The following is a 9,597-nucleotide window of genomic DNA, read 5'->3' on the forward strand; positions in this document are numbered from 1 at the left end:
TGTTTTAATAGCCCAAATAGAGTCTTATTTTATTCCTAAGTCTTTCAGAGGATACTCTTGCAGATCAAAGACCACAATGCCCTCGTGTCCTTGTCATATTCTGAACTTTGTTCATACCCTCTGCTATTGACTTACTGCTGGATTCCCACTTTTGACTACTTCCTCCCCGAAACACTCTCATCCTTTCATGGCCACGACAACCCGGTCTCACTTTTCTTCTGTCTCTCAGCCTGCATCTTTCTGTCTCTGTCATGGCTGGTTCCCTCCTCTACTTGGCGGTGACATGTTGGCGCTACCGGAAGCTCCATCCTAGGCTCTCCTCACTTCTCATTCCATACTCTCTTCTTGGAAACTTGATATTAAATTCAGTGGTTTCCAGCACTTCCTTGCTCCCATGACTCTTGTGACTGTTAGGATGGGGTTTGACTAGAGGTGACAGTAACTCAAAATACTATTAAAGTGCATTTCTTTTCAGGGAACTAGTCTCCTTCTGTCTTGTTGCCCTGTCATTCTCAACACTGGACTTTTACCTCATGCTCCAAGATGGCGTCTTGAGTTTAAGCCACCACAACCACATTTCTGCCAGCAGCGAGAAATAAAGCAGGAGGAAGGACACACCCTATCTTGTTAGGATACTTTATGAAAGTCATACTTGACATTTCCTATATTTCATTGGTTAAAATTTAGCCAGGCTACTACCCCAGCTCCAGGGAGGTTTGGAAATGTATGGTGGCCAGCTAAAAATTAGAGGTTCTAATACTGAAGAAGAAGGGGTAAGTAGATGGCAGTCTTTGCTATCATCTCCCAAACGCATCCTTCCAGGTCAGGCTTCTCTGTAGCTCTTGCCACTTTGGTATCCAAAGACACCTCAAACCAAATATCCAAGACTGAGCACATAGTCTCTCCCAAGCCTTTTCCATTTCCTGTGTTTCCTTTCTCAGGAAAGGGCACCGCACCATACCTAGCCAGGCAAGCCAGAAACCTAGGAGCCCTCCTTGATTCTTAAGGTGGATAGCATTGTTTGTTCATAATTCATCCTTGCCATGGCTTCTCTGGGGCAGTTTAATTCCCTGCCCCACTGTCTCTGTGCTTTGTCACTTGGCTGTTGGTATATGAGTAGACACTTTCTAGGCCTTGTCCAGCTAGAGGCTTGGAATAAACTTGTGTGTTTTCTTCGCTTGGCCTCTTGCCCTTCTGCCATCTGCCATGGAAAAACTTACCCCCAGGTAACTGTAGGTCCTAGAATAAGAAACACACAGACCAACTGTGACCTGAAGCAGAAATGCTCAACCAATCTACAGCCCTCTAACAAGAAAAATTAAGGATTACTGTAAGCCACTGAGAATGGGGGCTGTTTGTTATTCAACATCCCAGTGGAAACCATCATAACTGTTGTTCCATTGTGGCAGGAACCTGATAAATGCAGTTACCTTGTACTTCCTTATCTGCTGCTTCAAGTCCTGTCTCTTTATCTCAGGTACATCTCTGGAATCCAGTCACTTCTCTCCAGCCCCAGTGCAACCATCGTAGCCCACGCTATGGCCACTTTTTGCGTGGGCCACTGCAATAAGCTCCTGTCTGGTCACACAGGCATTCAGCTCTGGCCTCTTGGAATTCAGCTCTCCACCCAGCAGCCAGGTTAACCTTTGAAAATGGCCAATCTCATTTATGACAGGGCTGGGCTTCACCACTATCTCCATCTGAGTGATTCTGTTATTCTCACCCCGGGACAGATAATGAGGGGGCTTTCCCAACCACAGCTTCACTGTACCCCATTTGACTATATCTAGGTCACTGTTTTATTGTTCTCTCTCAGGGGAGGGGACCGACGTGTGTCATGAGCCATTGAGCCGGGGTGGGGGGGGACAGTTTGTGTGAGTTGAAAGGTGATTATCACTCCTGTGGGGCCAAAGATGGGTGAAGTGCAGGCGTTGAGAAAAACAGCTCCTCAGCCCCGGCCACCCTCAGACAGCACGCTCTCTCTCCGACAGGTACAGACAGCCTGCAGCTGTTGCTAGGTTCCCCCCTGCCTCTCTGATGCTTGCTGGGGCAGACCTGGGGCAGTGTCTCCATGCTGACGCTTCCCTCTGTGTGGTTTCTGCTGGCCAGGAAGGCCCTTTGGCCTCAGCACTCCTGCTTCTCATCACTTCCCTCCTCCCCCCGAGAGTCCAGTTTATTATCTACTCATTTAAGTGAACTTTATTCCCCCAATCTCTTCACTAAAAGTTCTGCTCTTACAAATCAAAGCTTTGACTTTTATAACTATTATCTCTGAAGTGAAAGTCAGTGGCTGAACCTTGACACTGTGTTTGTCTTTGCTATCCAGGAAAGCACAGTCTTAATTCTCCCCAGGAATAGATGTGCTGATTTAGAAATGCAAAAGAAGAAAAGCATAGCAATACATGAATATATTTGAAAATGTCTCAAGGCAGGATAACGCCCCTGCTCTTCTCCCACTTAAAACTCTTCAACAGCTTCTTATTGAACTTAAGATAAAGAATACAGTCTTAAATATGGTCCCAAAGAGCCTAAATGGTCTGGCTTTTGCTTTCCTTTCCAGCTAATTGTCCACCTAGAGGATTGAACGGCAATCACTCCAGACTGCTTTCTCTACCTTCAAGGAGCTCCCTCTCCCATTGGGCCTTCCTTCCATCCACCAAGGACCTTCCTCTGGGAAGCACCTCTAGACCCACCCAGCCTCTGTGGTTCTTCTGTGTAACCTCCTTTTATCTGAGGTGCTTCTTTCAGTTGCTGGATTATTTGGTTACTATCTCTCTCCCTGAGTCTGTAAGTTGCCAGAGAACTGATATGGCCTTATCTTTCTCACCACTGGTCTTCAGTGAATGAATGAAGAATGAATGAATGAGATAGATCGATGAATGGATGGACTCAGGGATGGTAGTTACTTGTTAAAGATGATCTTGCAGGGTGCCTGGGTGGCACAGTCAGCTGGGAGTCCAGCCTTGGTTTCAACTCAGGTCATGATCTCAGGGTTCTGGAATCAAGCCCCACATTGGACTCTGTGCTCAGCAGGGAGTCTGCTTGAGATTCTCTCTCTCTCCCTCTGCCCCTCCTGATCATGTATGTTCTCTCTCCTCTCTCTTTAAAATAAATGAATAAATCTTAAAAAAAAAATGATCTTGCAACTCTGGATCCTAATCCAATTTGGTCCATCACAGTGAACAATGAGCAGACCTGGCCTTACGAATGGCCAGAATATATAGAGGCCTATTTGGAATAATTTGAGGTGGGACAGTCAAGTCCTTCTAAATCACCTGCTCCCACCCTTTGGAAGTTGTTCTTTGAGTTCAAGAATCTTCTACCAAAATTCACATAATCCTAAAAGAGCTCAGTCTTCATGAACTATATGTTAGGCAGCTGAATTCACAGCTGAGCCCCAGAGATCAGGGGGAGTGCAGGGCAGGGGGGAGTCAAAGAAACGGAGAGGTGGGGAGGGATGCGGAGATTGCACACCAGACCCTGGAAGAGAAGTCAACCCATCAAAGCTGTCATCAGCCTCACAGACCTGCCAAGCTCTGACGCTTTTACTTTCATGCTTCATGATCCAGCAAAAAGTCATTTCGCTGTTTTGATTTTCTTGCTCCCCAGGAATAAAGATACAAAAACAAATAGGGGAAACTTCTTTAGGGGTCAATGGAAGAACATGGACATAGAGACCAAGTGTTTAGCATTTGAATATATCCACTTGGAAAGCTTCACTCATTCGTCTGTTTATTCATTAAGGAAACACTATTGCCGATCCTGGAGCGGGCACTGTACTAGGCATTGGAAACAGACAATGAACAAAGCAGCACTGTTCCTCCCCCACAGAATAGGGGGGACTTTCCACAAGGGCTTTTAGAGCAAAAGACATATGTTCTTCTGGGTCTGCCTGGACTCCCATGGCTTAGAAGTGTTGGGACATGGAGATCTGGGGAAAGTTGGGGGATATATTGCATTCCTGGGAGGCTCAGGGAGCTTTGAAGGGGAAAGGACGAAACATTCTCCTTGCCCCTCTTTCTTCGTTTTGGTGACAGCACAGGGGACGATGAGGGGAGAGAGGGACGAGGGTTGGATGCTGAACTCCAGGAAATGTCATCATTGTGGTTTGAGTGACTCTCGTGGCCTGATGCCAGCCTGCAGCTTTGAAGCTTTGCTGCAAATAGAGAAAAGATGCCTGATCGGCCAAAGAGGGTTTAACTGGCTGGTGATGAGCATCAGTTAAATTTGTGGCATCTTGGGGTGCCTGGGTGGCTCAGTCATTGGGCATCTGCCTTCAGCTCGGGTCGTGATCCCAGGGTCCTGGGATTGAGCCCCGCATCGGGCTCCCTGCTCCGCGAGAAGCCTACTTCTCCCTCTCCGACTCCCCCTGCTTGTGTTCCCTCTCTCGCTGTCTCTCTCTCTGTCAAATGAATAAAATCTTTTTTAAAAAAAATTGCCTCATCTTATCTCATTTATTTCCTTTTGTTCCTGAAATGCAATTTCTACCTTTCTTCAGTTCTGTAAGAGCTGGAATCTTCATGTTCTAGCATCGTACCCTTAATGAAATTCCTTCCACCCCTTTTCTTAATTGCAGTACACATCCTTTCCCCCAGGCCATCACGGAGGGCACAGGCAAAGTAAAGCCATCCTGCCATTGTGGTAACAGCCATGTGATCTCTTCCTAAGGCGCTGCGTTGCTCTGAAAGATCAATATTCCTCCACTGGCAATTTCTGATAACATGGTTAGTTTAACCAAATACAATTTGAAAAAGAAAAATGTGAGAACAACTGCATCCTTCCAAGTTCTCCTTCATTTTCCTGCCCTCTGATGTTTCGTAGGCTTTTTCATGTCCTACCTCATCGCTGGCTGAGTGAGAAAGCCAAGAAAAGCTGGCCCCGAGCCATGTAGGAAGAAAGGCTGGGTTAGTCAGGGTCTCCTGGTTGTGAGTGATAGAAACGCAACTTGAGCTTGCCCAAGCGAAAATGGTGTGGAAGGAGGGTTGGGGCATTTTAGCCAAAGGAGGTGAGAAGACTTCTGGGCCAAAAAATAAGAGATGCCTGCCTTAGAGGTCAAAAGTGAGTGGTTCCTTCTCATGCCCACCCTCACCAGTGCAGTTATGAGGATGATGGTGATGAAGCTGGAGAAAGAGGTTCTTGCTGTTTGGGAGAGGTGTCTGGGCTGAGGGCTTGAGAGTGGTTAACTGGGAAAATGTCCTCTTGCCCAGTGGTATGGGGCCCTGTCTTGGACCCCCCTGCTTGGCAAAAAGGACAAGCTTTCGCAAGAGCCGTTTACGCAAGCTGTACCCGCTTCCTCACCAGCCCACTGCCTGAGAGTTTCCAGCCACTCCTCATACCTGCCTTTACTCGGAAACTGTGTGGCTCGGTTACTGACGACCTCCATGTTGCCCAGTCTAATGGACTCTGGTCTTTATGTTGCTCTATCAGACACACTTGACCACCTCTTCCTTCTTGAAGCACCATTCCCTTGGCATCAAGGACACCCCACTGTCCTTGTTCTGCTCCTGCGGCACTGACCCATCTGTCATTCTCTCCTGCTGGCTTCTCTCCTTTTTTTCCCTCGATGTTGGACTCTGTCAAGGCTTGTTCTGGATCCCCTTCCAGTCTCTCCCTGGGCTTTCTCTTTAAGTAATTTCATTTACCGACATTTCCACGTAGATGGCTCCTTGGCATCTCAAACTTAATAGATAAGACAGGCCTACAGAACCCTTGATGCACCCCCCTCAGTCCACATCTGGCTCTCTCCCACTCCTCAGTATGAAGCATCTGCCATCATCCACCTGATTACTAATGCCCCCCGAGTTACTGGGGACCATCCTTGACCCCTCGCATTTCCGTTCTTCTCTATCCAACCTAATAGCAAGTCCTGTTGGCTGTCCTTCAAACAGATCTGCTATGAGCCTATCTCCCTCTGGTCTCCACCACAACCATCTGGGTCAGAGCTACTGTCATGTTTGTTGTGGTTAATCACGTGGCCTCCTAACTGGTCTCACTACTTCCTCTTTAGCCTCTTTCAACCAGTTTTCCATGGAGTAGTCTTTGAAAGGCAAATTATGTCACTTCGCTACTTAAAATCCTTCAGTAATGGTCCATTGCCCCGAAGATAAAGGTCAATATCATCTCCAAAATCCCCAGGTGCTGCCTCTTTTATCTCCTCTTAAGTTTATGACCTCATCCATGCCTGTTTCTTGCTCTCTCACTCTGTCCCAGCACACAGGCCGTCCCTAAATTCTTAGAATGCACAAAGCTCTTTCCTGCCCCAGGGCCTTTGCACTCACTTATCCCTCTGCCTGGACCACTTTCCTCTATTGCCTGTTCATTGTCATCTTTGAGTTGTGACTCAGCCAAAATGTTACCTCCTCAGAAAGACTTTTGCTGATCACCCTATTCTCTGCTCTAGCACTCAGTTGTTTCCCTTCACGTACAAATCACCATTTGCAATTATTTGTTCATTTAATTGTTTATTACAGCTCACATTAGACCATAAGCATCACAAGGACAGGAATAATTACATCTGTCACTATCCTTAATGCCTAGCGGAACACCAGGCAGATCATATGTGCTCAAGGAATGGTTTTTGCATGAGTGCATAAAAATTACATCAATGATAACTAACAGTATGTCACTGAGGGCTCTAGTTTTGACTACTGAACTATAGATACTTTTGCTGGTGGAGCTTTTTTGGAAAATATTTAAATAATCTGGAAATGGGATCATGCGTTGTCTTAAGATAAACTCAGAGAATTCTATGCTGGATTAATTTTCAAGTAGAATAAATCTACATTTCTGTAGAAGACAGTAGAGCAGACGCCTCTTCTATGGGAAGACTCTTACTCCAATTACAAAAGTTTCTAGTAAGTAGGATATATGTGGAATACCTTTGAAATTAATATGGAAACTGAATTAGATTCTCTACAGGAAACAAAGGGATAAGGGTAAAGATAAAACTGAGATCCTCTTTGGGGGAATAAAAGTATGACTTTGCTGTCAGCAAAACCTTTCAGTTGCTGCCTGCTCTCCTCCCCCCAAAGCCCAAAAAGTTATTTTCAAAAGAATCCTTGGAGTTATCAAACAGGGAACAAGATTATTTGAAGATGGAATCTGGTTCATAGTTATCTTCTGACAATTTCTTAGACTAGTGTAAGTTGAAAATGAGCTTTCCCAGTAGCTACAAAAATTTCAACAAAAATACGTTCACCATTCAACAGTGACATCATTAGACCATTTTGTTTCTTAAGATTCAGATCTGAAAAGGAAGATCAATTATTGATAATTAAAAGTTCTTCCTTTTACGCAGTTTTTGCTTATTTTCCAAACACTTCAATGTTCATTGAGGTTGCCTAATAATTTAATGTTTGAATAATAAAACAATAATTATAAGTGCTTTTCTTGCTACTTGTAATATGTTTATAATTTCTCTGATGTGTATGATATAAAATATTTGTTTCACTGATTTTTTTATTTAATCAATTTTGCAGTCATAAAAATAGCAGTGTTAATGCCGGGGTGCCTGGGTGGCTCAGTTGGTTAAGCGTCTGTCTTCAGCTCAGGTCATGACCTTGGGGTTCTGGGATCGAGCCCTGTGTAAGGCTCTCTGCTCAGCGGGGAGTCTGTTTCTCCCTCTGCCTTTGCACCTCCCCCTGCTTGTGCACTCGCTTGCTCTCTCTCTCTCTCAAATAAATAAAATCTTTTAAAAATTATCAGTGTTAATGCCAATACTTGATTATAAATCTAAAGCGATATTGACAACGTTGCCCACATTGTTGTTTTGTTTCAGTTCTGCGATCACTATTCTTGCCTGGCCCCAGCACCCTACAGAAGTGAGAGGAGGAGAGTGGCCAGCCACCAGGCACCCTGTTTATTTAATGATGCTTCACGCTGATTGGAAAGTTTGACCTTGATCAGGTTAGTTGATGAAGGTGTTCATAGCTCACCTGCTCTGATCTTGACCGGGGTGGTATGTCTGATCCAAACTGAGGTCATGTGGCTTTTCATTCAGAGGAAGAGGCTAGACCATCATGCAACATGTGGCAGGTGTCTCAATCACTGCATTACCCTATGGTGTGGTGGCATTGGGACTCTGCTAGGGCTTAGAGGGGTTAAGTAGTTTCCCCCAAGATCCCCCAGCTACTGAGTGTAGGAGCCAGGAGCTGAACCCCTGCTAGTCTGACACCAAAGCGTTTTCGGCTCTGCCTCCCTAGCTCATGGCAGGAACCACCAAAAATTGTGCTTTTGCAAGAACACAGCCCCAGCCTGTCTAAGAGAAAAGGAATAAGGGTCAAAATGGTTTGGTGTTGTGCTAGAACTGTGATGGAACTTCAGAGCCAAGTCCGGGGCTGCCGAGGGTGAAGAGTGATCCCAACAATGGAACTGCTACCATTAGGAGGCACCCTCCCATCTGCAGCTTGCTCTTAGCCCAGTATAAAATGGAGAAGGCTCTGCTCTTTCTCACGCTTGCCTCCAAGGATGGTTAACCCACTGGGTGGAGGGAGGAGAACCTCATCTATGGGAACATCCACGGAGGCTTTCCTCAAGTTCAAATTCCCGTAAAATTTTAATGGCAGATGTTCCCGTTATTAATTTGGGTCGTAAGTCCTCCTGCTCTTACCCATAACAGTACTACTGTCGCTGCTGCCCCTGGTGAAGGTTTTCAGACGCCTGACTCAGCGGTCTTTGACTGCATCTTCGTGGTAGATTCACGATCTGCTGAGAACATGGTGGTGCTTCGGAGAGATCTCTGATACAGGAGCGTGCATGACAAGTGAAAATGAAAGCTTTCATTGCTTACAGCGCTCAGCACCACAGAAGTCACCTTTTCATTGGTACTCTAAATATTTAAAATAATTAAATCTAGCATGAGAGGGGAAGGGTCAGAGGGAGAAGCAGACCCCCTGCTGAGCAGGGAGCCTGATGCGGGACTCGGTCCCGGGACTCCAGAATCATGACCTAAGCCGAAGGCGGTCGCTTAACCAACTGAGCCACCCAGGTGCCCCTTAAAATAATTAAATCTAAATGATCACTGCATTTAGTTAAAGTTGTGTATTCTAACTACAACCTAGTAGGAACTTACTACCGACTTGCTCTAGGACATGCTGTACACGGCTTGCCTCAAATTGATTTTTAAATAAAACTCATAGATGTGTTTGAATCGGCACCCATTCTTTCAGATTCCTGTGTTGGCTTTTGTTGTAGGCTTCAAATAAAAGCTAGTCGCTGCTCAATTGAATGGGTAGAATGTGCAAATAATAACTGACAAAACATTCACGACGCGTTAAAGTAAAAACCCTTTGGAAATAGAATAAAACAATAGTATGCACTGAAACTGTTGTAAAACACAGTTAAATCTCTTCAAGGTAATGGTAAATCAGAGGGGCTGTCACTCAATGTCTGAAATAAATGATACCAGCCTTTCTTAACCTAGGAGTTGATTTTAATGCAAAGCAATTTGGCTCCACACCAAGTTACAATAAAATGCAAATGGTCATCAGGCCTTGTACCTTTCCAAGATTGTAGCTAAAGCCTAAAGAGGTGGAGTCCCACAGGCTTTCCTGGCAACACTCAATCGACATTTTAGGGAATTAAGCACCAATAAACCTG

The 9,597-nt window shown here is 45.3% G+C and overlaps 1 long non-coding RNA gene across 1 annotated transcript in view; it reads left to right on the forward strand.

Moving 5' to 3' along the window:
• Positions 1 to 9,186, forward strand: part of LOC145720608 (uncharacterized) — a 44,462-nt gene extending 35,276 nt beyond the window's left edge. The window contains exons 2-3 of the long non-coding RNA XR_014143690.1: positions 7,778 to 7,905; positions 8,618 to 9,186. This is a non-coding gene — a long non-coding RNA (uncharacterized LOC145720608). The remainder of the gene's footprint in view (positions 1 to 7,777; positions 7,906 to 8,617) is intronic.
• Positions 9,187 to 9,597: the final 411 nt, after the last annotated feature.

Source organism: Leptonychotes weddellii, chromosome 3 (genome assembly GCF_054177405.1).
Source record: "Leptonychotes weddellii isolate Sample4059 chromosome 3, ASM5417740v2, whole genome shotgun sequence".
Lineage (NCBI taxonomy): Eukaryota > Metazoa > Chordata > Mammalia > Carnivora > Phocidae > Leptonychotes > Leptonychotes weddellii.